Source organism: Mauremys reevesii, linkage group 22 (assembly GCF_016161935.1).
Source record: "Mauremys reevesii isolate NIE-2019 linkage group 22, ASM1616193v1, whole genome shotgun sequence".
Lineage (NCBI taxonomy): Eukaryota > Metazoa > Chordata > Testudines > Geoemydidae > Mauremys > Mauremys reevesii.
This window is the reverse complement of record NC_052644.1, coordinates 11,323,246-11,339,646: the sequence shown is the minus strand read 5'-3', so window position 1 is coordinate 11,339,646 and position 16,401 is coordinate 11,323,246.

Below are 16,401 nucleotides of genomic sequence, written 5' to 3'. Positions count from 1 at the left end.
TTTCCCAGTGCCTCCTCAAATCCGGGGTGTCCCCCTGCCAAACTCCCATGCACCCAGCTTAAGAAAGCTGTCTGGCTTCCTTATTTTCAAGCACAACAATATTCTGAAATTTAGCATTTATATCCTGACGCTAAACATACTGAGAATCTGCTTCTTGAATTGATTTCAATGGAAACTACATAAAATAAGAACCTGTAAATCAGGCCACTATTGTTTTCAGATCAGTATTCCATACCAAGAAATAAAATAGAAATGGAGTAAACAGATCCTTTTCCTTTTTTTGTGAAAAAAATTACTAGATGCAGATAAGCAGACATGGTTACGCGAAGAACTGAAGAGATTTTGGGAGAGCAAGAGTAAGTACACTGGAACATAGTGCTATAATCTGTTCAATTTCCCTTCCAATTAACTGTTTATACGGTGCAGTCCTGTGGTGTTTCCTCATGGGAGAGAGATGGGGCATTTTGGCCTCCCATTTGGAGTACTGCTTTTGTTACCTTTGTAGTCCCCTATTGACGGTTCCTGCCCCAGGGCTGTGTTAGTATTATTCTTTGCACATTTTTTTCAGTTGTAACCTTTAAAAAAGATTTCCCAGCCTCAGGAGAGAGGGAAAGCCCTGGTAAGTGGCAGCAATCTTCCACAAGGAGTTAGGAGGGAAGGGCCATATGGGAACAGGATAGCAGTGACCCATTTAAGGAGGAGGAAACTTAGTGCATAGTGGGCAAAAGAACTAAGTGTCTCCCAAGTGATTGGAAAGGGGCAGATGAACAGGATATGGGGGGAGCAGAGACTGGAGGTAATGAACTCAAATGAGTTAGAAGGGGACACTGGGCCATGTCCCACAAGTCTGACTGCAGGGTTCACTGCTAGAGTTGAAATCCCCACTACTCTACTTTCACGAGTCTGCATGCAGCTTCTGTTTCACCCCATAGGAAAGCACTGGAGCTTCTTCCCGCCACCTCAACTATTCAGCTAGCATACATTTCCCTGTGTGCCCTTCATGGTGGATGCAGAGCTATCCACTTCTTCAGTCCATACAACTCAGCAAAAGGGTGACTCCAACCTCAGCATTACTTTCCCTTGGTCATATCCCTTTCTGTCCCTGCAGGCCTCTGCTGGGCCATTTCACTCTCTCCTCTTAGTGGGTGTGATACTGGGGTTTGCTCCTTTCTCTGCCTGTTGGGGTATCTGGGTTGTTTGCCTCTTCAAACCATATCAGTCAGTGTAAAATGTCTCCATCTCCTCATGAGTCACCATCAGTCCTTCTACTTTATCCCCTCTCAATTTGTGCTGTGACACTCCCCCGACTCCCACATGCTGTGTGGGGCAATTGCTGGATTAGCACTGGCAGAAGAGTCAGGAGAGATGTAGACAATTGTTATGGAATTGATGCAGGGATCAGCAGTTTGCAGGGGGCCAGACTGGATAACTGCAGTGGCCTTTGGCTTACCACCTATAAATCTACAATTTTACTGTTTCATAATAATCAGAGTCCTTTTTCTATTCATACAGATGCAAAAGATGGAGAAAGCCAATCAATACGAAGAGAACAGAAAAGGACGTCTGGGAGTCCTGGTAAGTGTTCGGGATCTTGGTAGTTTCTGGTTGGTTGAAGGGGTGTAAGGTTAGTTCACTTTTTCCCTCCTGGCCAATGGAAAGAGCTAGATTTTTACTTTGGATGTACTGGTTGTGGCTCCATAGTACGGTTTGCATTGATACACCTTTATAAACCTTCATTGCACTCCAGTCCCAACAACTCACTCCTTACTTCAATAAATTATTATGAAATATTTTGTAAAGCTTTAGACTCTAAAGTATTTTTGTAGAACTCCAAAAATCAGGATAAATTATCTATCAATGGCAAGCAATCAGAATAATGCCTGCTTCTAATTTTGAAAAGGTATCTCTAAGCCAGAGCTGGTCCAGGGGTGCATGGGTTGTCCCTGTGCCTTATTCAAAGGCCCAGATCTTTAAGACTGAAAAGACTGAGTTCAGGGAGCTTATTACAGTGGTTAAGTGATTTCAGATAGCAAGCAGGATCTAGTATAAACAGTGATAGCCCACCCTTAGTAGTGGGAGATGCAGAATGAGGGAAGTAATCTGGGAGGGACTGTCCACAGTAGCCAGGAAAGGCCACCTAGCAGGTAAATTATGCATCACCTCTCCTTCCCATCTGGCAGAAAGAGGGAGACTATTTGTTACTGTGTTTTGTACTGTTTTCAGCCATTTGTTTCTCCTATTATCTGATAAAATCTCCCTTGGGCAAATGGATGTGGAAACTGATACAAGCATTTGGATATTCTTCTTTGAGTGATTGCATGTGTCCATTCCAGTGTAGGTTTGTGGACGCCCAGTTCAGATATCATAGATTTTTGCCTCAGTGGCACACGTCAGGGTGAATCAGGCACCCTCTGCTGCCTCACTCTACCATGCACAGGTGTCAGGCTGTCTGGAGTGGCTCAGAGCTGTGAGTGCCTACCTCAGGGCAGATTGTCAGAACACAGAGCTGATACCCCAAGCTGGTTGTGTGTTCTATGTTTAGATTTCACCAAGCCAGTGAGAAATGTCAACTGTTGGTTGACCATACCAGTCTTACCACAGAGTCACAGACAGTCACCGTAGATTCTCCAGTCTACCCTGACACCCAGACAAACTGGACTTTGTGATAAAAGGTGACTCAAACCAAATTCACACCTTATTAGGTAGCTCCCAGTCCCAAGAGACCAATCACTTACCCCAGATCAATTGGTTCTCTTGATCTTAAACCAAAGACAATGCTGGGAGCCAAATTGTAAATTGAACTAATTAGAAGTTTATTAGCTAAGAAAAGGAAATGAGAGTTATTGAGAGGTTAAAGCAGATAAAATGTATGCACCATTGAGTCACAGTTTGCAATTCCAAATGGTGGCAGTGATGTAGTAAACTGCCAGTTTCCCAAAAGTCTTTTCAAGATTTCCAGATGGTTGAACCAGGCACCCCACCCTTAATTTTCTGGAGCCCAGGCACCATGGGCCCATACAACTCGCCACCCCTGACTGCTGGGGCATTTCACTCTCCCCTTTTAGTGGGTGTGAGATTGGGGTTTGCTCCTTTCTCTCCCTGTTGAGGTATCTGGGTTGTTTGTCTCTTCAAACCATATCAGTCAGTGTAGGATGTCTCTTCATCTCCTCAAGAGTCACCACCAGTCCTTCTGCTATATCACCTCTCAATTTGGCTGTGGCACTCCCCCAACTCTCACATGCAGTAAAGAGGTCCCTCACTTTCAAGTGGGGATGGAAGTCACTCCTTCACACTACAGGCAGACAGCAAGTAACTGTCTATATGGGTGGGGTTGTGCCACGGTCTTTAGCTGACAGCTGCCTGGCTGTGGCAAACAACAACAAATAGAGTGGGGGAAGGCGGAGAGGATCTCTGGCCTTCTGGGTGAGGCAGAGCCACAAACAGTCTTTAGCCCAGAGCATTCTGGCTGGGGCAGAGAGTAAATAGCAGTGTAAGGGAGCTCTTGCTCTCTTGGCAAGGCAGAAGCATGAGCAGTCTTTAGTCCACAGCCACCTGGCTGTGTCAAACAGTAATTAATTGTCTACAGAGGAGCTCAGGCCTTTGGGGTGGGGCAGAGCCACAAACACTGTTTAGCACACAGCCTGCTGACTGGGGCAAACAGTACTTAACATCTCTAGGGGAGCTCTGGCCCTTGGGGCAGAGCAGAGCACAAACAGTCTATAGCTCCACAATGGGTGGAGTCCATGGCAGGGTGGGAGGGTAGGGGGAGCCAGGCCCACCCTATGCCGCCAGGTAACAGCCCAGGGCCCTAACAGTGGCAGATGTGTCTGCCACTGGGTCAGCAGGGGTGCTCTGGAATTACTCTGACTCATTTTCTGGAAACAGAACCGGACTAAAGTCTGGTTCCCCTGGGCTACTTCCTACCACAGTTTGGGTGTAGGACTCTGTAGTCCAAAGCTCATCTGTGTCCTCGGGATACTCCTCCTCCTCCTCTGACCGCAGAGTATGGCTCCACTCAAGGACTAGTCTGGGATCCCCCAAAGATCTTCGCTCCCTGGAAGAGATGGCTGCTTCCTCCAGTGGTCCAGCCCCAACTGAGCTCCAGGGCTCTCCTTTTATATTTCCTGCCCCACCCTGGGATTTACAGTGCCAGGGTGAGGTGAATTTGGCTCTGCCCACCGGGAGAGTGTGGTGGTCCCTCATCCTCCAGATCGGAGGGAGGCCACTACACTTCATACATGGGGCAATTACGTTGACACTGGATTAGCATTGGGGGAAGAGCCAGGAGAGATGGAAACAATTGTTATAGAACTGATGCAGGGATCAGTCGGTGGCCTCTGTTTGCAGGAGGTCAGACTAGATAAATTAAATGGCTTATTGTTTAGCACTTTGAATCTATAATTTTGGTGTTTCCTAATTGGAGTCCTTTTCTATTCATACAAATCTGAAAGATGGAAAAAGCCAGCTAATACCACAAGAACAGGAACAGATGTCGGAGAGTCCTGGTAAGTGCTGGGGATCTGGGTGGTTTGTGGCTGATTGAAGGAATGTGGGTTGAATTCAGTTTTTCCCTCTTGGCCAAGGGAGAGCATTAGGGTTTTTTATTTATTTATTTTGGATGTGCTGGTTTTGGCTCCAGAGTGGAGTTTGCATTCACACACCATTATAAACCTGAATTCAACCCCAGTCCCCAAAACTCACCACTTTAACAAACCTATATGACATCTTGTGAGAAGGCTTAAAACTTTGAGAGTATTTTTTGTAGATTTCCAAAAATCAGAACAAATTAGTCATCAATGGTAATGTTGGAGAAAAGCTCAGTTCTCGCTTTTTGTTTGGGTGCAGCAAAATCAAATACTTTATTATTTCTCAAGCAATTGCAAAGAGGGAGGGAGTGCCCTAGGACACAGGGTCGCCCCAGTCCCGGACAGGTCTCTCAAACAGCAAACATTTATACTTTTGTTACAGACAATAATAAGCAACAGCTTCAATTTGTTTATACATAGACCATCCTGCTATCTTATTTTTCTCACTTCTATTTAGATAACATATTTTGTTATCAATGCAAGCTCACAACAACTTCTCACGCAGTTCTTTCCCACTCGCCTCACACCATCCTCGCTTCTACAAATCTACAGGGTTACAGCTGTCCTAACTCTTGCTAACAGCTAGCCTGACTCTTGCTAACAGGCTGTCATGCATTAAGATCCCCTACAAATCCCTGACAGGTCTTTCTCTACTTCCACAGTAAGCAATCGAAATTATGCCTTGCTTCTAATTTTGACAAATTGTCTCTAAGCTTGAACTGGTTGTGGAGTGTATGTCTATGCACCATATTCCAAGGCCCAGCCCTTTAAGACTGAGAAGACTGAGTTCAGGTTGTAAATGACAGGTGTAAAGTGGCTGCATGATGGAAATGGGACCTGCTAGAAATAGCGATAACCCACATTTCCTAGTAGGAGATTTGGGGTCAGGGAAAGACCTGGGAGATGCTCACCATAATAGTAAGGAATGTCCTCTCCCCTCCCAGCTAGCAGGATGAGGGAATGTATTTTTGACTTGCTTTCAGCCATTAGTATCTCTTGTTATCTGTAAAACCTATCATGAAGAAGGGGATGTTGTGTCTGACTGTTGTTTAACCTTCCCTGATAAGTGAATCTGTCTACCAACTGTGACAGAGTGCACTCGCTTCTCTTGGGAGTTTCTATCATCTGGCTGTGGGCCTGCACTCATTCCTTTTTCCATGCTGCTGGTGCCCCCTGCTGGCTCTTGCCCTCGCTAAGTGATCTTCAGTGACTCAGCCCACTGGCTAAGTCACACATAGTCTAGAGGCAGTTGAAGGAGCCCCTTCCAGAGTATCACAGTCCAACAACTGCTTGGCCCTCTCCGGGGTCTTCAGCCCCAACTCTGGGCCTGTTTTAATTCCCACCCCTTTTCTTGGGCTTTTAATACTGAGTCTTATCCTCTTGTTGGGACGTAGGCCACTTCCCTAGTGGTGGTGGTGGGGGGGAGGTATTGGCCTGCCCATTACTCCAGGTCTCAAACTGAGTACCCTACAAACATTTCCTGGGCTCCTTTGTAATTCATTCCACAACCTTCTTGGGTTCTCTGTTTGAGCAGGGCCTCTCCCAGGTCTCCTTACATGGAGAGTTTCTCAGTCTCTGTCCTGATTTTGCAGGGTCTTCTCTCAGGCCTCTCAGCCAGGAAAGCTTGTAACAGTATCTGCCCCCTTTTGGTCAAGGTTTTCTCTTCCAGGCCTCTATGGTTTCGAGAGTTTCACAGACCTGTCCCTGCTTGAGCAGGGTCTCTCCTCAATCTCTTTACCTGTGGATTTTCACAGCTTTCTAGTCCTTCTTCACCCTTCTGGTTCCAGCCAGCAACTGACCTGCTCATGGTTCCTTTTAAATGAGCCTGCTGTAATCTGATTGGCTGCTTTCCTGGAGGATCCAACTTTACTGCTCCTTTATGAGCCAGAGTGTGGTAGGACCATGAAGCCTGGTACACCGTGTCACACCAACCTACTGTGTCTCACAGCCTTTGACTACTTCTGTCCCAAAATACAACAATTTTCACAGTCAATATTTCAACAATATTTATGTGTCGACAGCCTGTCTTGCATAGGACAGATATGACTAAATTGTTAATGAATAAATAAATTAAATATACTATGTTTTTCATATAATGACTATATTGCACTCACTTAATCTGTGATTTTCATTTTTCTGTTTAGCTTCTGAAACTTTAAATTAATAAAATATTAGGGGATGAATTGCTAAACTGGCTCAGTTCTCTGCTGGTTTGCATTCCTCTAATAATCATCAAAAGGGATTGTCAGAGTCATGTGCTACCATAATTTCCTTGGCCAACGGGAGATGCTCATTTCTGCATAGAACCAAGGTAGTTGTATTCACTGTATATTTCTCACATTTGTGTAATATGCAGTGACCAATCAAAGTCTGGAGAGTGACATGGAGCTTCTCTCTGACCTTGGAAGTTCTGGGGATTATTCACGAGACACTGAGAGGGAAGGAACCAACTGCGGTCTGCAGAAGAATGGTGACACTTAACATGAGTGGGAAAGGCATTGTGGGGTCATGCGCCCTACACTGTCTCCACTGCCCAAAACCAGAGCATGTCTCCTCACTTTTTGTTTATGGGTCACTGTGATGTATCTCCTCCATTTCCTACACATCACTGCTGGGACTTCTCAGTGGTAGAAGATGATAGAACAAGGAGTAATGGTCTCAAGTTGCAGAGGGGGAGGTTTAGGTTGGATATTAGGAAAAACTTTTTCACTAGTAGGGTGGTGAAGAACTGGAATGGGTTACCTAGGGAGGTAGTGGAATCTCCTTCCTTAGAGGTTTTTAAGGTCAGGCTTGACAAAGCCCTGGCTGGGATGATTTAGTTGGGTTTGGTCCTGCTTTGAGCAGGGGGTTGGACTAGATGACCTCCTGAGGTCCCTTCCAACCCTGAGATTCTATGATTCTATGATTCTCTACCTGCTTCCAACTAGTCATCTACAGGAAAGCTCCCCTCCAACCTCATGGCAAAGAACTAGAGTATTTTTTCTCTCCATCCCCATAACACTGTGCTCAAGCATAGCCATCTCCTCCTCTGTGGGCCAGCACTTTGTCTTTCTACAGTTCCATAAACCCTGGTTCAGCACTGTGCTATCTTTCCCCATCCCCATCATTCAGCACTGAGGTTTTTTTTCTTATTTGGTTGTCTATGATAGTACATTTCTGCCATCCGTACTTATCACTGCTCAGACATTACCTCATCACTATAGGGTAGCAGAGTGGTATATGCTATTTGTGGGGCTAGATATAAGGGCATTTCTTATATTCATGTGAGTTTTTTCCTGGGTCATTCCCCTGTGCATACAGGATCAGTGCTGCAGTATAAACACTGTTATATATATATATATGTGTGTGTGTGTATATATATATATATATATATATGTGTGTGTGTATGTGCATATATATGTATATATACACACACACAAGTATATGTATGAGATGCCAAGAAGGAAACACCAGACTGTACTAGCTGCAGTGATACAAAAGACTTCAACTGTGGAAAGGAGTGAGGCAGAAGAATGTAGAGTCTCAGAAACTGTCAACATCTCCTGCAGTAATTCCAGGAAATACCAGAACTGAGAGTCCTGAGATTTATAAGTTGGAATCAGGCAGGGAGGTATACAGCTTCATGGCATTTCTTAGGCACCGTAAAAAACTGAGAAGAGGGCACCTACTCATATTTTCAGGGTGCAAGGACAGCAGGGACCATTGCCCAATGAAGTCTGACCACCTGCACATCACAAGCCATACATTTCACCGAAATTCCCCTACGTTTTGCCTTTTGACTTGAAGTAAACTAAAGCATATTAGTCCTCAGGATAATAAAAATCTGTGTGCCAGAGGCACATAACAGGAGACACCAAAGGGCAACCAATGCCTGAGGCCCTGCTAGGCCCAGGAATAATTGAAAGAGACATACTGACATGATCCCAGCTGGCAAACCAGGCCACATACTACAGAGGAACGTGATCCCATCTCCTCCACCAGAGACACCATTTCAGATTTCTTTAAGAGGGGCAATTTTAACTATGATTCCAGAGGCTACTTAGGCACCAGAAAACTATTTCTTTTGGCAGATAACTTAGAAATTAGCTGAGAGGAGCACTATTTCTAATTCCTATGTGATAGAAATAAAATAAAATAAATATTAGACCCACTCAGCTCTAACAACAACATGTTCTGACATCTTGTGGCAAGTCAGTTAAGGGACCCTGGTTATTTTTAAAATTTTAATGTATATTCTTACTTTGTTACTAACTCTGTGAGGAGAGAGACCCCATCAGGACTGCTGGATTCTATCTCAGCTCTGGGAGGAGAGGGGGATCTAGTGGGTTACACCAGGGGGCAGATACTCTGGGTTATATATAAGATCAGCAAAATGGGCATACTGGGCAAGGTCATTGGCCCATCTAGCCCAACATCCAGTCTTCTAACAGTGGACAATACCAGGTACTTCAGAGGGAATGAAGAGAACAGGAAATCATCAAGTGATCCAGCCCCTATCACAAATTCAAAACTACTGGCAAAACCGAGGCTAGTGATGCGCAGAACATACTGTTTCATCCCTGCCCATCCTGGTTAATAGCCTCTGCTACCCAGGGGCTCAGCCAGCGGGCTTCTGGCAGCAATTTAAAGGGCCTGGGGAGCTGCCGGGAGCCCCAGACCCGTTAAATCGCCAGACTAGGGAAGCCAGTACAATCGGCGGTGTACCGGCTCTTGCCAGTATGCCGTACCATACCGGCATACTTTCACCTATGCCTTCACAACATCCCTTGGCAAAAGAGTTGCAAGAGTTGACTATAAAGAAATACTTTTGTTTCTTTGTTCTAAATCTATTGCCTATTAATTTAATTGGGTGACGCCTAATTTTTGTGTTATGGGAAGAAGTAAATTAAATTTCCTTATTAATTTTTTTCACACCATTCATGATTTTATAGACCTTTGTCATATTCCTCCTTAGCTGTCTCTCTTCCAAGCTAAAAAGTCTGTCTGTTAAATCTTTCCTTATACAGAAGCAGTTCCATACCGCTAACCATTTCTGTTGCCCTTCTCTGTACCTTTTCCAAATCCAATATAGCTATTTTGAGATGTGGTTACCATGCTTGCACATAATATTCAAGATGGGGGCATACCATGGATTTATATAGAGGCCATATGATATATTTTGTCTTTTATCTATCCCTTTCCTAATGATTCCCAGTATCTGCAATGGCTCCAAGATCTCTTTCTTGGTGGGTAACAGCTAATTTAGACCACATCATTTTCTGTCCATACTAAGGATTATATTTTACTATATTTTATTTAACTATTTTGAGTAATTTTGTATCATCTGCAAATTCTGCCACCTCACTATTTACTCTTTTCTCCAGATCATTTATGAATATGTTGAAGAGTTATGGTCCCAGTACAGACCCTTGAGGGACAACACTATTTACCACTCAGTTGTGAAAACTGTCCACTTATTCCTAAACTTCTTTCCTCTCTTTTTACTGTAGTGACAGGAAATGCTTTCAGGCTCATCTAAGAATGTTTAATTTAGTTTAATGACTCATCTTTTTTTATCTTAAATACTCTGCACCGTTTCATAAACAAGCTCCCTACTGCAAGGGTGGAAGCTGGGAGCAGCACAGAAGGAACATTCCGCACTGAGCTGTGTTGCAGTTAGGAGCTCATTCTAGGGCTAAGGCACTCACTGTGAGCTGACATCTAGGAACAAATTTGGGATGGTCAGGAGTCCCCAACATTCACACACACTGGAACCCCTGCTCCACCAATAGTGCCTGCCAATATGATCTGGGGAAAGATTGCTTCCAGACCCCAACTCTGTGAATCAGTTGGACCCTCAGCATGTAAACAAAACATACCTGCCACATTTTTAAGAAAGAGGATCTATAGTTCTTCACTGCACTGGCCACTCAATCACTATCTTATCTCCACCAGAATTTTATTTCGATGCTTCAGAGGAAGCCAAACCTGTTCCCACCTATCTGTCCCCAAATTACTACTGCGAATCAGGTAAAGATATCCCTTCTGTCCCCTGAAGGGAACTGGATGAAGCACTGATGCATTAGAAGTTCTCAGAAAAAGATTTCAGTTTAAGTACAGACTGGACTGGGTTCTTTATCCAGAAACGGGATGATATGCAGATTGGTTGCAAAAAATTAATTTAAAGTTACTGGGTGAATTCCTTCCTTTGCCAGCCAGAATTGACCGCTCTTCTGGAGTCATTTGTATGCAGGATGCAATGGGGCACAGGTTTCTAACACATAAATAAAATATTATTAGGATATAAGTAGAAGTGGGGCGCTAGTTTTTGACTTCCACACCCTGTCAGAAATGCATCAACTCTAACTCCATACTTGTGTAGCAGAGATAGCTGCCTCATTAATGGTATTGTCTTTTTAAATACTAGAGCGGAAGATGGAAGAACTTTCCTCATGGAGAGAGAACATCAAGACAGACATCAAGTGCAGTCAGCTAGACGTAATGTCCTTATTGGATAAGAAGTTAGAGGGTGTCCGAAGCCAGTTACAGGATCCCCTCTCAGAGCTGGCTAAACAGATTGAACAGATGAGCAACAGCTTGAACTCCAGAGATGATGAAGTTGTCCAAGGAATGGGAAAGCAGAAAGCTTTGTCCAGCACGGAGCTTGCTACTAAAAGAGATCTGCAGCAACTGGAAATCTGCCTAGAGGAGAAATTCTCAGGGTTGATGAGCACCCTGAGAGGCAGCAGCGCAGATGAGAAGCTGGGACAACAAGAGATATTGGGTAAGAGAGGGCACTGAAAATGTCTTTCTGACTTGTTTCTTATTCCCTGACGCCCAGGAAGGAAAGACCGTCCTGTTCTAGCTGCAGTAAAATAAAAGACTTCAACCTAACGTTGAGGGACCATCTGCTTGGGAGGCTTCTTTCGATCAATTGATAGATCACCCAAAGGAGTGGAGTGGTGCCATTTCCTTGCCTTCCATTTTATATTTCGCTGTTTGTTTCCCTTTGATATCAGAAGGAGGCTTGAAAGGTCCTTCCATCTTTGTAGAGGTAGGTTTGAAATTCTAATCCTGTCTCCTTGGAAAATGCTCTGGTGCCTAGAACGCCAGACTAATGAAATGGTGATATCAAAAGAATCTAGGGAGTGAACGCTCTGCAATTAGGAAGAGAAGCAATGTTCGTTCCTCAGGGTGCTTCCAATCCGCGGTGTATTTGTCTTTCTTTACATTCTGTTGTTTACTTGTCCTACACCTTGTGGGCAAAATGAATACCACTCTGTAGCTGACATTCTTGCTAATCATTCATCGCACCCAAGCCCTGTGGAAAGGAGTGAGGCACATGAATGCAGAGTCTCAGAAACTGCAAACATCTCCTGCAGTAATTCCAGGAAATAGCAGAACTGAGAGTTATAAGTTGGAATCAGGCAGGAAAATATACAGCTCCCGGCCTTCTTTAGGCATGATAAAGAAAGGGAGAAGAGGGCACCTTCTCATATTTGCAGGGTGCAAGGTCAGCAGGGACAATTGCCCAATGAAGTCTGACCTCCAGCATGTCAGAGGCCATACATTTCACCCAAATTCCCCTCCGTTGTGCCTGATGACTGCAAGTAAACTGAAGCATGTTACACCTCAGAACAGTAAACCGCTGTGTGCCAGAGACAGATAACAGGGGAGAAAAAAGGGTGACCGATGCCTGAGGCCACCGCTAGGTGAGGGAATAATTTAAAGAGGCATGCTGACATGATCCCAGCAGGCAAACCAGACCACATGATGCAGAGGAATTCGATCTGCTCTCCTTCACCAGAGGCACCATTTCAGATTTCGGTAGTGGGGATGACTTAGGCATCTGAAATCTGTTGTTTTTTGTCAGATAACTTAAAATTAGTTGAGAGGAGCACTGTGTCTAATTCCTATGTGACAGAAATACAATTAAATAAATATTAGACCCACTCATCTGGAAGAACAACATGTTGTGACACCTTGTGGCAAGTCAGTTAAGGGACCCTGGTTATTTTTTATTTGTAATTTATATTCTAACTTTGTTACTAACTCTCTGGGGAGAGAGGGTTCTATCTCAGCTCTGGTAGGAGAGGGGAATCTAATGAGTTACAGTGGGGGGAAGATGTCTGTGGGTTAATTATAAGAACAGCAGAATGGTCATACTGGGCAAGATCACTGTTCCATCTAGCCCAACATCCTGTCTTCCAACAGTAGGCAATACCAGGTACTTCAGAGGGAATGAAGAGAACAAGAAATCATCAAGTGATCCAGCCTCTGTCACCAATTCAAAGCTTCTTGCAAAACCGAGGGTAGTGATGCGCGAACATACTCTTTCATCCCTGCCCATCCTGGCTAATAGCCATTGATGGATGTATCCTCTATGAATTTATCTAGTTTTTATTGGAACCCTGTTACAGTTTTGACTTTATTGACTATGACAAAATACTTTGTTTGATTTGTTTTAAATCTGCTGCCTTTTAATGTCATTGAGTGACCCCTTATTCTTGTGTCTTGGGAAGGCGTCAATTACGTTTCCTTATTAATTTTTTTCACACCGTCCATGATTTTATACACCTTAGTCATATTCCTCCTTAGCCGTCTCTTTTCCAAGCTAAAAAGTCCCAGTCTTTTAAATCTTTTCTTATATGGAAGCTGTTCCATACCTGCAGTCATTTCTGTTGCCCTTCTCTGTACCTTTTCCAAATCCAATATAGCATTTTTGAGATGTGGTTACCCTTCTTGCATGCAATATTCAAGATGGGGGTGTACCATGGATTTTTATAGAGGCCATATTATATATTTTGTCTTATCTATCCCTTTCCTAATGATTTCCAATATTCTGTTAGCTTTTTTGATTGCTAATGCATATTGAGCAGATGTTTTCAGAGAACTATCCACAATGACTCCAAGATCTCTTTCTTAATGGGTAACAGCTAATTTAGATCCCATCATTTTGTGTGCATACTTATGATTATATTTTACTATGTGCACCACTTTGCATTTTTAACATTGAATTTCATCTGCTATTTTGTTGCCCAGTCACCCAGTTTTGTGAGATCCCTTTGTAAGTCTTTCACAATCATCTTTGCACTTGACTATTTTGAGTAGTTTTGTACCATCTGCAAATTCTGCCACATCACTATTTACTCTTTTCTCCAGATCATTTATGAATATGTTGAAGAGTTCTCATCCCAGTACAGACCCATTGGGGGACACCACTATTTACCTCTCAATTCTGAAATCTGACCATTTATTCCTATACTTTTTTCCTCTCTTTTTACTGGAGTGACTCAAAATACTTTCTGGATCATCTAGCAATGCTTAATTTAGTTCAATGACTCATTGTTTTTATCTTAAATATTCTGCCCCGGTTTATAAACAAGCTCCCTACCACAAGGGTGGAAGCTGGGAGCAGCACAGAAGGAACATTCTGCACTCAAGCTGTGTTGCAGTTAGGAGCTCATTCTAGGGCTAAGGCATTCACTGTGAGCTGACATCTAGGAACAAATTTGATGTGGGCAGTTCCCACACACTGGAACACCTGCCCACGCCATTAGTCCCTGCCAATATGATCTGGGGGAAGATTGCTTTCTGACCCCAAATCTGTGAATTATTTGGACCCTCAGCATGTAAGCAAAACATACCTGCCAAATTTTTAAGAAAGAGGATCTATAGAGCCTCACTGCACTGGCCACTCAACCGCTATCCATCTCTAGTATCCTTTTATTTCTGATACTTCAGAGGAAGCCAACACTGTTCCCACCTCTCTGTCCCCACATTACTACAGTGAATCAGGTAGAGATATCCCTTCTGTCCCCTGTAGGTGACTGGGTGAAGCACTGAGGCATTAGAAGTTCTCAGAAAATAGATTGCAGATTAAGTAGAGACGAAATTGGGTTCTTCTGAACTGAGTTTTATCCAGAGATGGGATGATATGCAGATTGGTTGAAAATGATTAATTTAATCATAGACTATCAGGGTTGGAAGGGACCTCAGGAGGTCATTTAGTCCAACCACCTGCTCAAAGCAGGACTAATTCCCAACTAAATCATCCCAGCCAGGGTTTTGTCCTGCCTGACATTAAAAACCTCTAAGGAAGGAGATTCCACCACCTCCCTACGTAACCCATTCCAGTGCTTCACCACTCTCTGAGTGAAAAAGTTTTTCCTAATATCTAACCTACACCTCCCCCACTGCAACTTGAGACCATTACTCTTTGTTCTGTCATCGGGTACCACTGAGAACAGTCTAGATCCATCCTCTTTGGAACCCCCTTTCAGGTAGTTGAAAAGAGCTATCAAATCCCCCCTCATTCTTCTCTTCTGCAGACTATACAGTCCAAGTTCCCTCAGCTTCTCCTCATAAGTCATGTGCTCCAGCCCCCTTAACCATTTTTGTTGCCCTCCGCATGTTACTGGGTGAATTCCTTCCTTTTCCAGCCAGAACTGTTCTCTCTTCTGGAGTCACTTGTATGCAGGATACAATGGGGCACAGGTTTCTAAGGGTACGTCTACACTACGGGACTATTCCGAATTTGCATAAACCGGTTTTGTAAAACAGATTTTATAAAATCGAGTGCGCGCGGCCACACTAAACACATTAATTCGGTGGTGTGCGTCCGCGGTCCGAGGCTAGCGTCGGATTCTGGAGCGTTGCACTGTGGGTAGCTATTCCCTAGCTATCCCATAGTTCCCGCAGCCTCCCCCGCCCCTTGGAACTTCCGGGTTGAGATCCCAGTGCCTGATGGGGCAAAAATCATTGTCGCGGGTGGTTCTGGGTAAATGTCGTTAGTCACTCCTTCCTCTGGGAAAGCAACGGCAGACAAGCATTTAGCACCTTTTTCCCCTGGATTGCCCTGGCAGATGCCATAGCATGGCAATCATGGAGCTTGTTTTGCCTTTTGTGACTCTCACCGTATGTGTACTAGATGCCGCTCACAGAGGCGATTCAGCAGCGCTACACAGAAGCATGCTTTTGCTTTTGCATGACAGCAGAGATGGTTACCAGTCATACTGCACCATCCAAACCCTTCCATAAATTGGAACTGGTGAGGATGATTATGGCTACCAGTCCTTTTGTACCATTTGCTGCTGTCATAAGTGCCCCTGGCTGCTCTTAGCCAGGGGCGCAAAGTTAATTGGGAATGACTCCTGAGTCAATCCCTCCTTTTTGGTATCTAAAAATAGAATCAGTCCTGCCTAGAATATAGGCAAGTGTACTAGATAACCACTGTATCATAGAACCAGAGAGCACAGCTGCTCTGTGTCAGATCCTGCAGAAACTATGATCTGTATGCTATTCACAGGGGGTGCTCCTGTAACAACCCCACCTGTTGATTCCGTTCTTCCCCCAGCCTTTCTGGGCTACCGTAGCATTGTCCCCCCACTTGTGTGATGAAGTAATAAAGAATGCAGGAATAAAAAGACACGGTGACTTGTTAGTGAGAAATGAGTGGAAGGCAGCCTCCAGCTGCTATGATAGTCCAGACAGGACATTAAGGAGTGTGTAGGAGAGAAGCCCAGCATCCCTCTGCTAGTCCAGGGGCAACTGAATCTGTTCTTTACACATGAAGGGTGGGGGCTGATGGAGCTCAGCCCCCTGTTGCTATGATCATAGAATCATAGAATCATAGAATCTCAGGGTTGGAAGGGACCTCAGGAGGTCATCTAGTCCAACCCCCTGCTCATGATGATGATGGTTACCAGCCATACTGCACCATCCACCAGAAAAAATTAGGGCCAGGAGCCCTTGATTGACCTGACGGATGCTAGTCAGCATGGTTACTGCCCCATGTGCCAATAGGCTGATGACGAGGACGGTTACCAGTCCTTTT